General features: G+C 49.4%; 2 long non-coding RNA genes across 2 annotated transcripts in view; both read left to right on the forward strand.

Annotated features, from left to right (window-relative positions):
* The first annotated feature begins 1,224 nt into the window (after positions 1–1,224).
* On the forward strand, positions 1,225–9,935 carry LOC135535258 (uncharacterized). The gene is made up of 3 exons (XR_010454844.1): positions 1,225–1,282; positions 1,646–1,760; positions 9,863–9,935. It is a non-coding gene; the product is annotated as an uncharacterized LOC135535258 (long non-coding RNA).
* Positions 9,936–9,941: 6 nt separating this feature from the next.
* The window catches only part of LOC135535259 (uncharacterized), a 10,927-nt gene continuing 7,015 nt past the window's right edge, over positions 9,942–13,853 (forward strand). The window contains exon 1 of the long non-coding RNA XR_010454845.1: positions 9,942–9,960. This is a non-coding gene — a long non-coding RNA (uncharacterized LOC135535259). The remainder of the gene's footprint in view (positions 9,961–13,853) is intronic.

Genomic DNA, 13,853 nt, shown 5'->3' on the forward strand with positions numbered 1-13,853 from the left:
TCTCACCCCTCCTCCTCCTTCTCTCCTCCACACCCCTCCCCTGTTCTCTCACCCCTCCTCCTCCTTCTCTCCTCCACACCTCTCCCTGTTCTCTTTCCCCTTCCTCCCTCCTTCTCTCCTCCACACCCCTCCCCTGTTCTCTCACCCCCTCCTCCCTCCTTCTCTCCTCCACACCCCTCCCCTGTTCTCTCACCCCTCCTCCTCCTTCTCTCCTCCACACCTCTCCCCTGTTCTCTTACCCCTCCTCCACACCCATCCCTGTTATCTCACCCCTCCTCCACACCCCTCCCCTGTTGTCTTACTCCTCCTCCTCCTTCTCTCCTCCACTCCTCTCCCCTGTTATCTCACCCCTCCTCCTCCCCTTCTCTCCTCTCCCCTGTTCTCTCACCTCTCCTCCTCCTTCTCTCCCCCATTAAAGACTGAGAGCAGTTGGAAGTAATTAGAACTCCTTGTGTGTGTGTGTGTGTGTGTGTGTGTGTGTGTGTGTGTGTGTGTGTGTGTGTGTGTGTGTGTGTGTGTGTGTGTGTGTGTGTGTGTGTGTGTGTGTGTGTGTGTGTGTGTGTGTGTAAGAGAGCGTATGAGTGTGTGGACCATACCAGAATGTCTAGATCAAAGCACCAGTCACCATGAGTCCAGAAAGGCACCTGAAAAATGTTCAGCCCTCTTAAACCCTCCTCCTCGCTCCCCCTCCATCTCTCTCTCATCTGCCTCCCCCTGCCACCAACCTCTCATCCTCCTCTGCTACAGAGCAGACACGAATAGAATGAAACACACCATCACCACACACTTGGTGTCCCCTTTAACACAATACCATATCACACACAGGTACAGAGAGTCACACACACGCTGATGCTACCACAGTGGGCCATAAAGACAATTGTGTCAATAAAGTTTTTTCAAACAAACAACTGGACGTCACACCACAATGGCGGCCAGCACAACAGTGACAGTTCTGACTCCCAATGGAAGAAGACAAACCGTAAAAATCTCGCCAAACACACTTTGCTACAGGTAGGTAGTAATAAAGCTGATTTCTGCTCTCTCAGTCTGCATTCAAAATAACTGTCTCCCTTTTCTAGGTTATGAAAACGAGAGTGATCTTTTCATGTCGGCTGAACAATGACTGTTCAGTTTAGCCTGCTCGTTTTTCTCTCTTGTCTGCACAAAGTAAGTTGCTTTGCTAGTTAACTTGTTTAGTTGATAGATAACCAATACTTTGTATTTAGGTCCTCGAAGACGTCTGCAAGAAACATGGAATTAATCCTGACGATCACGGTTTAAAGTGAGTTGAGAGCTTTGTTGTTAGCCTAGCTAGCTAACTTGGTCTCTAGACGTGCTAACGTTAGCTGGCTAGCTCTAGAACTGAAAGACTAGCTAGATATCCTCTTTATTACAACATTTTCCGTGGATGTTTTTGTAGTGGTACCCAGATCATCAAACTGAACGATGATGAAGCTGTGATTGAGGGAGGGGGAGGATGGCTAATCGTGTGTGCCCCTGTCCGGGCCCTTGTATACTTGGCTCAGGACACTGCTCTTTCACTAAAGCCTCACTCCCTCTCTCTCTTCATCCATCTATCCATCCATCCATCCATCCATCCATCCATCCATCCATCCATCCATCCATCCACCCATCCCCTTGACAGATTTCAGAGGAACGTTCTGGACCTGTCGCTCCAGTGGAGGTTTGCCAGCGTGCCAAACAATGCCAAGCTGGAGGTGGTGACCAGCACCCGGAAACAGACAGGGACCGACAGCCCGGTGGGTGAAACTAGTGTGTGTGGCGTCCAGCATGACTTCACCATGTCCAGGAAACAACATCCATTCTACTACTTCTGCTTCATTATGATCATAACAACATTACTGTTGCATTTGATAAAATGTTCCATGTTGCCCCTTTGGCTGTCAGAGTACCTGTCTCTCCACCCCTCTCTCTTTATATACCTCTGTCTCTCTCCTTCTCTACCCCTCTCTCTCTCCCCCGACTTCTCCAATGAGGTTTAATGGTGGTTGGCATCCAATATGTTGCATTACCGCCACCTACTAGACTGGTGTACAACTCCCTTATACTTTGAGTGAAATTAACAAATACCCTACCATCTAACTTAATCTAACACTACACTCACAAAATGTTTTAAATAACACCACCCTCCTCCAGTATTTATATCTATTTAGTCCAACAGGCCAACAGCCTGAAAGGATGGGACACCACCACTTAACACACCCTGTAACTCTTCCGACGTCAAGTCTCACACAGCCAAATACCTCTCTGCAGCTGCCACCACCACCTCAATCTGCTGTGACTTACGTTCTATCCCTGCAGTACAGTTGATAACCATTGCTTTAAATGCTAAAAATCCCATCTTAATGAAACGTGTATCACTTGTTGGCCTCTCCTCTGTACTGGTACAGATCTACTACTCACACCACTCCTCTCATGATCCCTTGACCCATCTTCCTCTACTTTCTCACTGCCTCAGCATATGACAACTTCTGTTTACTCTAACCATGGAACCTCAACCTGCCTCTCTCACAAGAGACATCTGATCCCCAGCACCATGGGCATCCCTACAATTGACACACACCACTACTTTCCCCAATGCTACATATTCCTTTGTCTCATGCCCTTCTCACACCTGCTCCTCCTACACACCTCTCCACAGGAACACCTAGGAACCTCCCTCCTACACACCTCTGCCATAGGAACACCTAGGAACCTCCCTCCTACACCTCTGCCACATAGGAACACCTAGGAACCTCCCTCCTACACCCTCTGCCACATAGGAACACCTAGAACCTCCCTCCTACACCTCTGCCACATAGGAACACCTAGGAACCTCCCTCCTACACCCTCTGCCACATAGAACACCTAGGAACCTCCCTCCTACACACCTCTGCCACATAGGAACACCTAGGAACCTCCTCCTACACACCTCTGCCACATAGGAACACCTAGGAACCTCCCTCCCTACACACTGCTGCCACATAGGAACACCTAGGAACCTCCCTCCTACACACCTCTGCCACATAGGAACACCTAGGAACCTCCCTCCTACACACCTCTGCCACATAGGAACACCTAGGAACCTCCCTCCTACACCCTCTGCCACATAGGAACACCTAGGAACCTCCCTCCTACACCTCTCTGCCACATAGGAACACCTCCACACTAACACACCTCTGCCTAGGAACACTGGAACTGCCACATAAGGAACACCTAGGAACCTCCCTCCTACACACTGCTGCCACATAGGAACACCTAGGAACCTCCCTCCTACACACTGCTGCCACATAGGAACACATTTACATTTACATTTAAGTCATTTAGCAGACGCTCTTATCCAGAGCGACTTACAAATTGGTGAATTCACCTTCTGACATCACCTAGGAACCTCCCTCCTACACACTGCTGCCACATAGGAACACCTAGGAACCTCCCTCCTACACCTCTCTGCCACATAGGCACACCTAGAAACCTCCCTCCTACACACTGCTGCCACATAAGAACACCTAGGAACCTCCTCCTACACCTACATAGGAACACCTAGGAACCTCCCTCCTACACACCTCTGCCACATAGGAACACCTAGGAACCTCCCTCCTACACACCTCTGCCACATAGGAACACAGGAACCTCCCTCCTACACACTGCTGCCACATAGGAACACCTAGGAACCTCCCTCCTACACACCCACATGCCCATAAACTTGACACCTGAAAACAACGTAATGTAGGGCACAAAAGCTGAATCCTAACATTAGTCGGGCAAAGAACTCAACATCAAAACTCCAATGACTTTTCTGTTTCCCCACTCTCATCACCCCGTCTGCGTTGCACCAAACCCACGGCATCATAAACACCGGGAATCTTCCCCTTCAGTTAGTCAACCTCCTCCCCAGTAATCACTCCTTTCAATGGCACCCTTTTCTTGAGAGAAACAATGCACATTTCTTTCCCCCATTTGTTTAATGCCCGGCGCCTTTCTTTCCCTTCTCTACCCCCTGCTTTCTCTACCTCTCTCTACCCCTCTCTTTCTCTACCTCTCTGTTTATATACCCCTCTCTACCACTCTCTTTCTCTCCTCTCTCTCTACCCCCTCTGTTTATATACCCTCTCTCTACCCCTCTGTTTATATACCCCTCTCTTTCTCTACCCCTCTCTTTCTCTACCCTCTCTTTCTCTACCCCTCTGTTTATATACCCTCTTCTACCACTCTCTTTTCCCCCTCTGTTTATATACCCTCTGTTTATATACCCCTGTCTCTACCCCCTCTCTTTACATACTCCTCTCTCTATCCCTCTGTTTATATACCCCTCTCTCTACCCCTCTGTTTATATACCCCTCTCTCTACCCCTCTGTTTATATACCCCTCTCTTTCTCTACCCCTCTCTTTCTCTACCCCTCTCTTTCTCTACCCCTCTGTTTATATACCCCTCTCTCTACCACTCTCTTTCTCTACCCCTCTGTTTATATACCCCTCTCTACCCCTCTCTCTACCCCTCTCTTTATATACCCCTGTCTCTACCCCTCTCTTTACATACTCCTCTCTCTATCCCTCTGTTTATATACCCCTCTCTTTCTCTACCCCTCTGTTTATATACCCCTCTGTTTATATACCCCTCTGTTTATATAACCATGTCTCTATCCCTCTGTTTATATCCCTCTCTCTACCACTCTCTCTCTACCCCTCTGTTTATATACCCCTCTCTACCCCTCTCTCTACCCCTCTCTTTATATACCCCTGTCTCTACCCCACTCTTTACATACTCCTCTCTCTATCCCTCTGTTTATATACCCCTCTCTTTCTCTACCCCTCTGTTTATATACCCCTCTGTTTATATACCCCTCTCTTTATATAACCATGTCTCTATCCCTCTGTTTATATCCCTCTCTCTACCACTCTCTCTCTTCTCCTCTCTCTACCCCTCTGTTTATATACCCCTCTCTACCCCTCTCTCTACCCCTCTCTTTCTCTACCCCTCTCTCTACCCCTCTCTCTATCTACCCCTCTCTTTATATACCCCTCTCTCTATCTACCCCTCTCTTTATATACCCCTCTCTCTATCTACCCCTCTCTTTATATACCCCTCTCTCTATCTACCCCTCTCTTTATATACCCCTCTCTCTACCCCTCTGTTTATATACCCCTCTCTCTACCACTCTGTTTATATACCCCTCTCTCTACCACTCTGTTTATATACCCCTCTCTCTACCCCTCTCTTTATATACCCTCTCTCTACCCCTCTCTTTATATACCCTCTCTCTACCCCTCTCTTTATATACCCCTCTCTCTACCCCTCTCTTTATATACCCCTCTCTCTACCCCTCTCTTTATATACCCCTCTCTCTACCCCTCTCTTTATATACCCCTCTCTCTACCCCTCTGTTTACATACCCCTCTGTTTACATACCTGTCTCTCTACCCCTCTGTTTATATACCCGTCTCTATACCCCTCTGTTTATATACCCCTCTCTATACCCCTCTGTTTATATACCCCTCTCTCTACCCCTCTGTTTATATACCCCTCTCTTTCTCTACCCCTCTGTTTATATACCCCTCTGTTTATATACCCCTCTGTTTATATAACCATGTCTCTATCCCTCTGTTTATATCCCTCTCTACCACTCTCTCTCTACCCCTCTGTTTATATACCCCTCTGTTTATATAACCATGTCTCTATCCCTCTGTTTATATCCCCTCTCTACCCACTCTCTCTACCCCTCTGTTTATATACCCCTCTGTTTATATACCCCTCTCTTTATATAACCATGTCTCTATCCCTCTGTTTATATCCCTCTCTCTACCACTCTCTCTCTACCCCTCTCTCTACCCCTCTGTTTATACTCCCCCTCTCTACCCCCTCTCTCTACCCCTCTCTTTCTCTACCCCTCTCTCTACCCCTCTGTTTATATACCCCTCTCTTTATCTACCCCTCTCTCTATCTACCCCTCTCTTTATATAGCCCTCTCTCTATCTACCCCTCTGTTTATATACCCCTCTCTCTATCTACCCCTCTGTTTATATACCCCTCTCTCTACCCCTCTGTTTATATACCCCTCTCTCTACCCCTCTGTTTATATACCCCTCTCTCTACCACTCTGTTTATATACCCCTCTCTCTACCACTCTGTTTATATACCCCTCTCTCTACCCCTCTCTTTATATACCCTCTCTCTACCCCTCTCTTTATATACCCTCTCTCTACCCCTCTCTTTACATACCCCTCTGTTTACATACCTGTCTCTCTACCCCTCTGTTTATATACCCCTCTCTATACCCCTCTGTTTATATACCCCTCTCTATACCCCTCTGTTTATATACCCCTCTCTATACCCCTCTGTTTATATACCCCTCTCTATACCCCTCTGTTTATATACCCCTCTCTCTACCCCTCTTTATATACCCCTCTCTCTACCTCTGTTTATATACCCCTCTCCTATACCCCTCTGTTTATATACCCCTCTGTTTATATACCCCTCTCTCTACCCCCTCTGTTTATATACCCTCTCTCTACCCCTCTGTTATATATACCCCTCTCTCTACCCCTCTGTTTATATACCCCTCTCTCTACCCCTCTGTTTATATACCCCTCTCTCTACCCCTCTGTTTTATATACCCCTCTCTCTACCCCTCTGTTTATATACCCTCTCTCTACCACTCTGTTTATATACCCCTCTCTCTACCACTCTGTTTATATTCCCCTCTCTCTACCACTCTGTTTATATACCCCTCTCTCTACCCCTCTGTTTATATACCCCTCTCTCTACCACTCTGTTTATATACCCCTCTCTCTACCCCTCTGTTTATATACCCCTCTCTCTACCCCTCTGTTTATATACCCCTCTCTCTACCCCTCTGTTTATATACCCCTCTGTCTCTCTGTCCCTCGTTCTGACTCACAGTTCTCATCCAACATAGTTCCCTGTTTCTATTTTCATAAATGGTTAGTTGTTAAAAACACACATTTTTCCTCATCCTTTTAACTCTGCCGTGTCCTGGGAAACTTATGGTTTTCATGTTGCTTCGTCACCACAGTGAGTGATAGGTAAACAACTGGCCGGGCATGGGTCATCATCCATCTGGGATGGCGTCTGCCGTTTCCACTGGGGTTCTGAGAAGAGGTCCTTTCTTAATGACATCATCAATCCTCTGACAGCACCCGTGTCATCAACATGTGCCAAGTGACCTCCCCCCCACCGAGAAAGCGCATACAGCACGCTACCAAGTGTTGACGTTCCACACCACCATAGACAGTCAAACATCACCACCTATATGTAGTGTTTACGTTCCACACCACCATAGACAGTCAGACATCACCACCTATATGTAGTGTTGACGTTCCACACCACCATAGACAGTCAGACATCACCACCTATATGTAGTGTTGACGTTCCACACCACCATAGACAGTCAGACATTAGAGACGTGGTTAGAGACGGGCAGCCTAGTGGTTAGAGACGGGCAGCCTAGTGGTTAGAGACGGGCAGCCTAGTGGTTAGAGACGGGCAGCCTGGTGGTTAGAGACGGGTAGCCTGGTGGTTAGGGAGGCGGGTAGCCTGGTGGTTGAGACGGGTAGCCTGGTGGTTAGAGGCGGGTAGCCTGGTGGTTAGAGACGGGCAGCCTCGTGGTTAGAGACGGGCAGCCTAGTGGTTAGAGACGGGCAGCCTAGTGGTTAGAGACGGGCAGCCTGGTGGTTAGAGACGGGCAGCCTGGTGGTTAGAGACGGGCAGCCTGGTGGTTAGAGACGGGCAGCCTGGTGGTTAGAGACGGGCAGCCTGGTGGTTAGAGACGGGTAGCCTGGTGGTTAGAGACGGGTAGCCTGGTGGTTAGAGACGGGTAGCCTGGTGGTTAGAGGCGGGTAGCCTAGTGGTTAGAGACGGGCAGCCTAGTGGTTAGAGACGGGCAGCCTAGTGGTTAGAGACGGGCAGCCTAGTGGTTAGAGACGGGCAGCCTAGTGGTTAGAGACGGGCAGCCTAGTGGTTAGAGACGGGCAGCCTAGTGGTTAGAGACGGGCAGCCTAGTGGTTAGAGGCGGGCAGCCTAGTGGTTAGAGGCGGGTAGCCTAGTGGTTAGAGCGTTGGACTAGTAACCGAAAGGTTGCAAGTTCAAACCCCCGAGCTGACAAGGTACAAATCTGCCGTTCTGCCCCTGAACAGGCAGTTAACCCACTGTTCCTAGGCCGTCATTGAAAATAGGAATTTGTTCTTAACTGACTTGCCTAGTTAAATAAAGGTTAAAAAAAAAAGAACAAGAACAATCTGGCCATGTTCTGTTATAATCTCCACCCGGCACAGCCAGAAGAGGACTGGCCACCCCTCATAGCCTGGTTCCTCTCTAGGTTTCTTCCTTGGTTCCCTAACTTTCTAGGGAGTTTTTCCTAGCCACCGTGCTTCTACACCTGCATTGCTTTCTGTTTGGGGTTTTAGGCTGAGTTTCTGTACAGCCCTTTGTGACATCTGCTGATGCAGAAATGGCCTTCTATATAAAATGTGCTGGATGGATTGACATGGGCTGTTTGTTTACGTCACAGTGCATTTAACAGCTGTGTGAATGTGGTTCATGTCTGATCCGTCTCTCAGAACGTGTTTAGTGAAATAATGTGTTTATGTAATACGGTGTTAGATCTCTGTGGATTATTTCCATGTTACAGGGAGTCTCGATGTGGCAGACGATGAAAGCCGTCTTGGTAAACAGTAACAACATGGCCGTGTGTCAGGGGGAGTGCAGGTAGAGGAGTGTTTGAAGCTGTGCCCGTGTTGTGTTATAAACCGTATTCAGGATAATCATCTCTGTGATCATGGCTGTAGTTCTCTGGGTGACTAATAGCTCTGAATAGGAATTCTGGCTCTGTGTGTGTTCCCTAGATGTGTGTGTGTGTGTGTGTGTGTGTTGCCTAGATGCGTGTGTGTGTGTTCCCTAGATGCGTGTGTGTGTGTTCCCTAGATGTGTGTGTGTGTGTGTTCCCTAGATGTGTGTGGATGTGTGTGCGTGTGTTCCCTAGATGTGTGTGGATGTGTGTGCGTGTGTTCCCTAGATGTGTGTGTGTGTGCGTGTGTTCCCTAGATGTGTGTGTGTGTGCGTGTGTTCCCTAGATGTGTGTGTGTGTGTGTGTGTGTTCCCTAGATGTGTGTGTGTGTGTGTGTTCCCTAGATGTGTGTGTGTGTGTTCCCTAGATGTGTGTGTGTGTGTTCCCTAGATGTGTGTGCATGTGTTCCCTAGATGTGTGTGTGTGTGCAAGTGTTCCCTAGATGTGTGTGTGTGTGTTCCCTAGATGTGTGTGCGTGTGTTCCCTAGATGTGTGTGTGTGTTCCCTAGATGTCTAGATCTTTATGTACATATTCTTTATCCCTTTACACTTGTGCGTATAAGACAGTAGTTTTGGAATTGTTAGCTAGATTACTTGTTGGTTATTACTGCATTGTCGGAACTAGAAGCACAAGCATTTCGCTACACTCGCATTAACATCTGCTAACCATGTGTATGTGACAAATAAAATTTGATTTAATTTGTTCCCTAGATGAGTGTGGTGTGTGTGTGTGTGTGTTCCCTAGGTGTGTGTGTGTTCCCTAGGTGTGTGTGTGTGTGTGTGTTCCCTAGGTGTGTGTGTGTGTGTGTGCATTCCCTAGATGAGTGTGTCTGTGTGTGTGTGTTCTCTAGATGCGGTGTGTGTTTATTCTCTAGATGAGTGTGTGTGTTCCCTAGAGGAGTGTGTGTGTGTGTGTTCTCTAGATGCGGTGTGTGGGTTTTGTAAATGAGTTGTCTGTGTTCAATAACGGTATGTTCTGTTTCTGTGTGTGTTCTAGAACAGTGTGTTCTGTCTGTGTGTTGTAAAACAGTGTGTTGTATTCTGTGTGTGTTCCTCAGGTGCGTATTGCCCTGCAGATGGAAGATGGTACCAGACTCCAGGGTACTTTCTCCAGTGGACAGACACTATAGGGCTGCTCACACTTTCCCCAGACCAGGTAGGTAGGTAGGGTTGTCACTGATTGCGCGTGTGTGTGTGTGTGTGTGTGTGTGTGTGTGTGTGTGTGTGTGTGTGTGTGTGTGTGTGGGCTCGCCTGCCTGCCTGCCAAGACCAGAGGTTTGTTATTTTTATGAGTGAGTGCTGAACACTGCGATCAAAGAGTTGCAGACCAGGAGTGAGCCAAGTTACAACAACCCCTCTCCCCTCCTCTCCTTTTTTTCTCCCCTGTTTTCTTTCTCCTCACCCCCAACCTCTCCTCTCTCTCCAACCTCTCTACTCTCTCCAACCTCTCTACTCTCTCCAACCGCTCTACTGTCTCCAACCTCTCTACTCTCTCCAACCTCTCTACTCTCTCCAACCTCTCTACTGTCTCCAACCTCTCTACTCTCTCCAACCTCTCTACTCTCTCCAACCTCTCTACTCTCTCCAACCTCTACTCTCTCCAACTTCTCTACTCTCTCCAACCTCTACTCTCTCCAACCTCTCTACTCTCTCCAACCTCTCTACTCTCTCCAACCTCTCTACTCTCTCCAACCTCTCTACTGTCTCCAACCTCTCTACTCTCTCCAACCTCTCTACTCTCTCCAACCTCTCTACTCTCTCCAACCTCTCTACTCTCTCCAACCTCTCTACTCTCCAACCTCTCTACTCTCTCCAACCGCTCTACTGTCTCCAACCTCTCTACTCTCTCCAACCTCTCTACTCTCTCCAACCGCTCTACTGTCTCCAACCTCTCTACTCTCTCCAACCTCTCTACTCTCTCCAACCGCTCTACTGTCTCCAACCGCTCTACTCTCTCCAGCCGCTTTACTCTACTCTCTCTCTACTCTCTCTCCAGCCGCTCTACTCTACTCTCTCTCCAGCCGCTCTACTCTACTCTCTCCAACCTCTCTACTCTCTCCAACCGCTCTACTGTCTCCAACCGCTCTACTCTCTCCAGCCGCTTTACTCTACTCTCTCTCTACTCTCTCTCCAGCCGCTCTACTCTACTCTCTAACCAGCCGCTCTACTCTACTCTCTCTCCAACCTCTCTACTCTCTCCAACCGCTCTCTACTGTCTCCAACCGCTCTACTCTCTCCAGCCGCTTTACTCTACTCTCTCTCTACTCTCTCTCCAGCCGCTCTACTCTACTCTCTAACCAGCCGCTCTACTCTACTCTCTCTCCAACCTCTCTCTACTCTCTCTCCAGCCGCTCTCTACTCTCTCTCCAGCCGCTCTCTACTCTCTCTCCAGCCGCTCTCTACTCTCTCTCCAACCTCTCTACTCTCTCTCCAACCTCTCTACTCTCTCCAACCTCTCTACTCTCTCCAACCTCTCTACTCTCTCCAACCTCTCTACTCTCTCCAACCTCTCTACTCTCTCCAACCGCTCTACTGTCTCCAACCTCTCTACTCTCTCCAACCTCTCTACTCTCTCCAACCTCTCTACTCTCTCAACCTCTCTACTCTCTCCAACCTCTCTACTCTCTCCAACCTCTCTACTCTCTCCAACCTCTCTACTCTCTCCAACCTCTCTACTGTCTCCAACCTCTACTCTCTCCAACCTTCTACTCTCTCCAACCTCTCTACTCTCTCCAACCGCTCTACTGTCTCCAACCTCTCTACTCTTCTCCAACCTCTCTACTCTCTCCAACCGCTCTACTGTCTCCAACCGCTCTACTCTCTCCAGCCGCTTTACTCTCTACTCTCTCTACTCTTCTCTCCAGCCGCTCTACTCTACTTAACCAGCCGCTCTACTCTACTCTCTCTCAACCTTCTACTTCTCCAACCGCTCTACTGTCTCCAACCGTTCTACTCTCTCCAGCCACTTTACTCTACTCTCTCTCTACTCTCTCCAGCCGCTCCAGCTCTACTCTCTAACCAGCCGCTCTACTCTACTCTCTCTCAACCTCTCTCTACTCTCTCTCCAGCCGCTCTCTACTCTTCTCCAGCCGCTCTTCTCTTCTCTCCAGCCGCTCTCTACTCTCTCTCCAACCTCTCTCTACTCTCTCTCCAGCCTCTCTCTACTCTCTCTCTCCAGCCGCTTTCTCACTCTCTCCAGCCGCTTCTCTCTCTCTCCAGCCTCTTCTCTACTTCTCTCCAGCCGCTCTCTACTCTCTCTCCAGCCGCTTCTACTCTTCTCCAGCCGCTTTCTACTTCTTCTCCAGCCGCTCTACTCTCTACTTTCTCCAGCCGCTTCTACTGTCTCTCCAACCCTCTACTCTCTCTCCAACCGCTCTACTCTCTACCCTCTCTCCAACCGCTCACTCTCTACTCTCTCTCCAACCTCTCTACTCTCTCCAGCCGCTCTACTCTCTCCAGCCGCTCTCTACTCTCTCTCCAGCCGCTCTCTACTCTCTCTCCAGCCTCTCTCTACTCTCTCTCCAGCCTCTCTCTACTCTCTCTCCAGCCGCTCTCTACTCTCTCTCCAGCCGCTCTCTACTCTCTCTCCAACCGCTCTCTACTCTCTCTCCAGCCTCTCTCTACTCTTTCTCCAGCCTCTCTCTACTCTTTCTCCAGCCGCTCTCTACTCTCTCCAGCCGCTCTCTACTCTACTCTCTCTCCAGCCGCTCTCTACTCTACTCTCTCCAGCCGCTCTCTACTCTACTCTCTCTCCAGCCGCTCTCTACTCTCTCTCCAGCCGCTCTCTACTCTACTCTCTCCAGCCGCTCTCTACTCTCTCTCCAGCCGCTCTCTACTCTCTCTCCAGCCGCTCTACTCTCTACTCTCTCTCCAGCCGCTCTACTCTCTACTCTCTCCAGCCGCTCTCTACTGTCTCTCCAACCGCTCTACTCTCTACTCTCTCTCCAACCGCTCTACTCTCTCCAGCCGCTCTCTACTCTTTCCAGCCGCTCTTCACTTTCTCCAGCCGCTCTCACTCTCTCCAGCCGCTCTTCACTCTCTCCAGCCGCTCTCACTCTCTCTCCAGCCTCTCTCTACCTTCTCCAGCCGTCTCTCTACTTTCTCTCCAGCCGCTCTCTACTCTCTCTCCAGCCGCTCTCCTACTCTCTCTCCAGCCGCTCTCTACTCTCTCTCCAGCCGCTCTCTACTCTCCAGCCGCTCTCACTTCCTCCAAACTCTACTCTCTACTGTCTCTCCAACTCTCTCTCCAGCCAGCCGCTCTACTCTCTACTGTCTCTCCAGCCGCTCTACTCTCTACTCTCTCTCCAGCCGCTCTCTACTCTCTCCCCAGCCTGAAGGTAGGGAGGGCCAGTTCCTCTTGCTGCTCAATAGGCAAGCACCATGGCCGTGTAGTGGACAGGGGTCTCTTAGTGTAGTGGACAGGGGTCTCTTAGTGTAGTGGACAGGGGTCTCTTAGTGTAGTGGACAGGGGTCTTTTAGTGTAGTGGGCAGCGGTCTCTTAGTGTAGTGGACAGCGGTCTCTTAGTGTAGTGGACAGCGGTCTCTTAGTGTAGTGGACAGCGGTCTATTAGTGTAGTGGACAGCGGTCTTTAGTGTAGTGGACAGCGGTCTCTTTGTGTAGTGGACAGCGGTCTCTTAGTGTAGTGGACAGCGGTCTCTTAGTGTAGTGGACAGCGGTCTCTTGAGTGTAGTGGACAGCGGTCTCTTAGTGTAGTGGACAGGGGTCTCTTAGTGTAGTGGACAGCGGTCTCTTGGTGTGTGGTGGACAGCGGTCTCTTAGTGTAGTGGACAGCGGTCTCTTAGTGTAGTGGACAGCGGTCTCTTAGTGTAGTGTAGTGGACAGCGGTCTCTTAGTGTAGAGGACAGCGGTCTCTTAGTGTAGTGGACAGGGGTCTCTTAGTGTAGTGGACAGGGGTCTCTTAGTGTAGTGGACAGGGGTCTCTTAGTGTAGTGGGCAGCGGTCTCTTAGTGTAGAGGACAGGGGTCTCTTAGTGTAGTGGACAGGGGTCTCTTAGTGTAGTGGACAGCGGTCTCTTAGTGTAGTGGACA

Source organism: Oncorhynchus masou, unplaced genomic scaffold, assembly GCF_036934945.1.
Source record: "Oncorhynchus masou masou isolate Uvic2021 unplaced genomic scaffold, UVic_Omas_1.1 unplaced_scaffold_4670, whole genome shotgun sequence".
In the NCBI taxonomy this organism is placed as follows: Eukaryota; Metazoa; Chordata; class Actinopteri; order Salmoniformes; family Salmonidae; genus Oncorhynchus; species Oncorhynchus masou.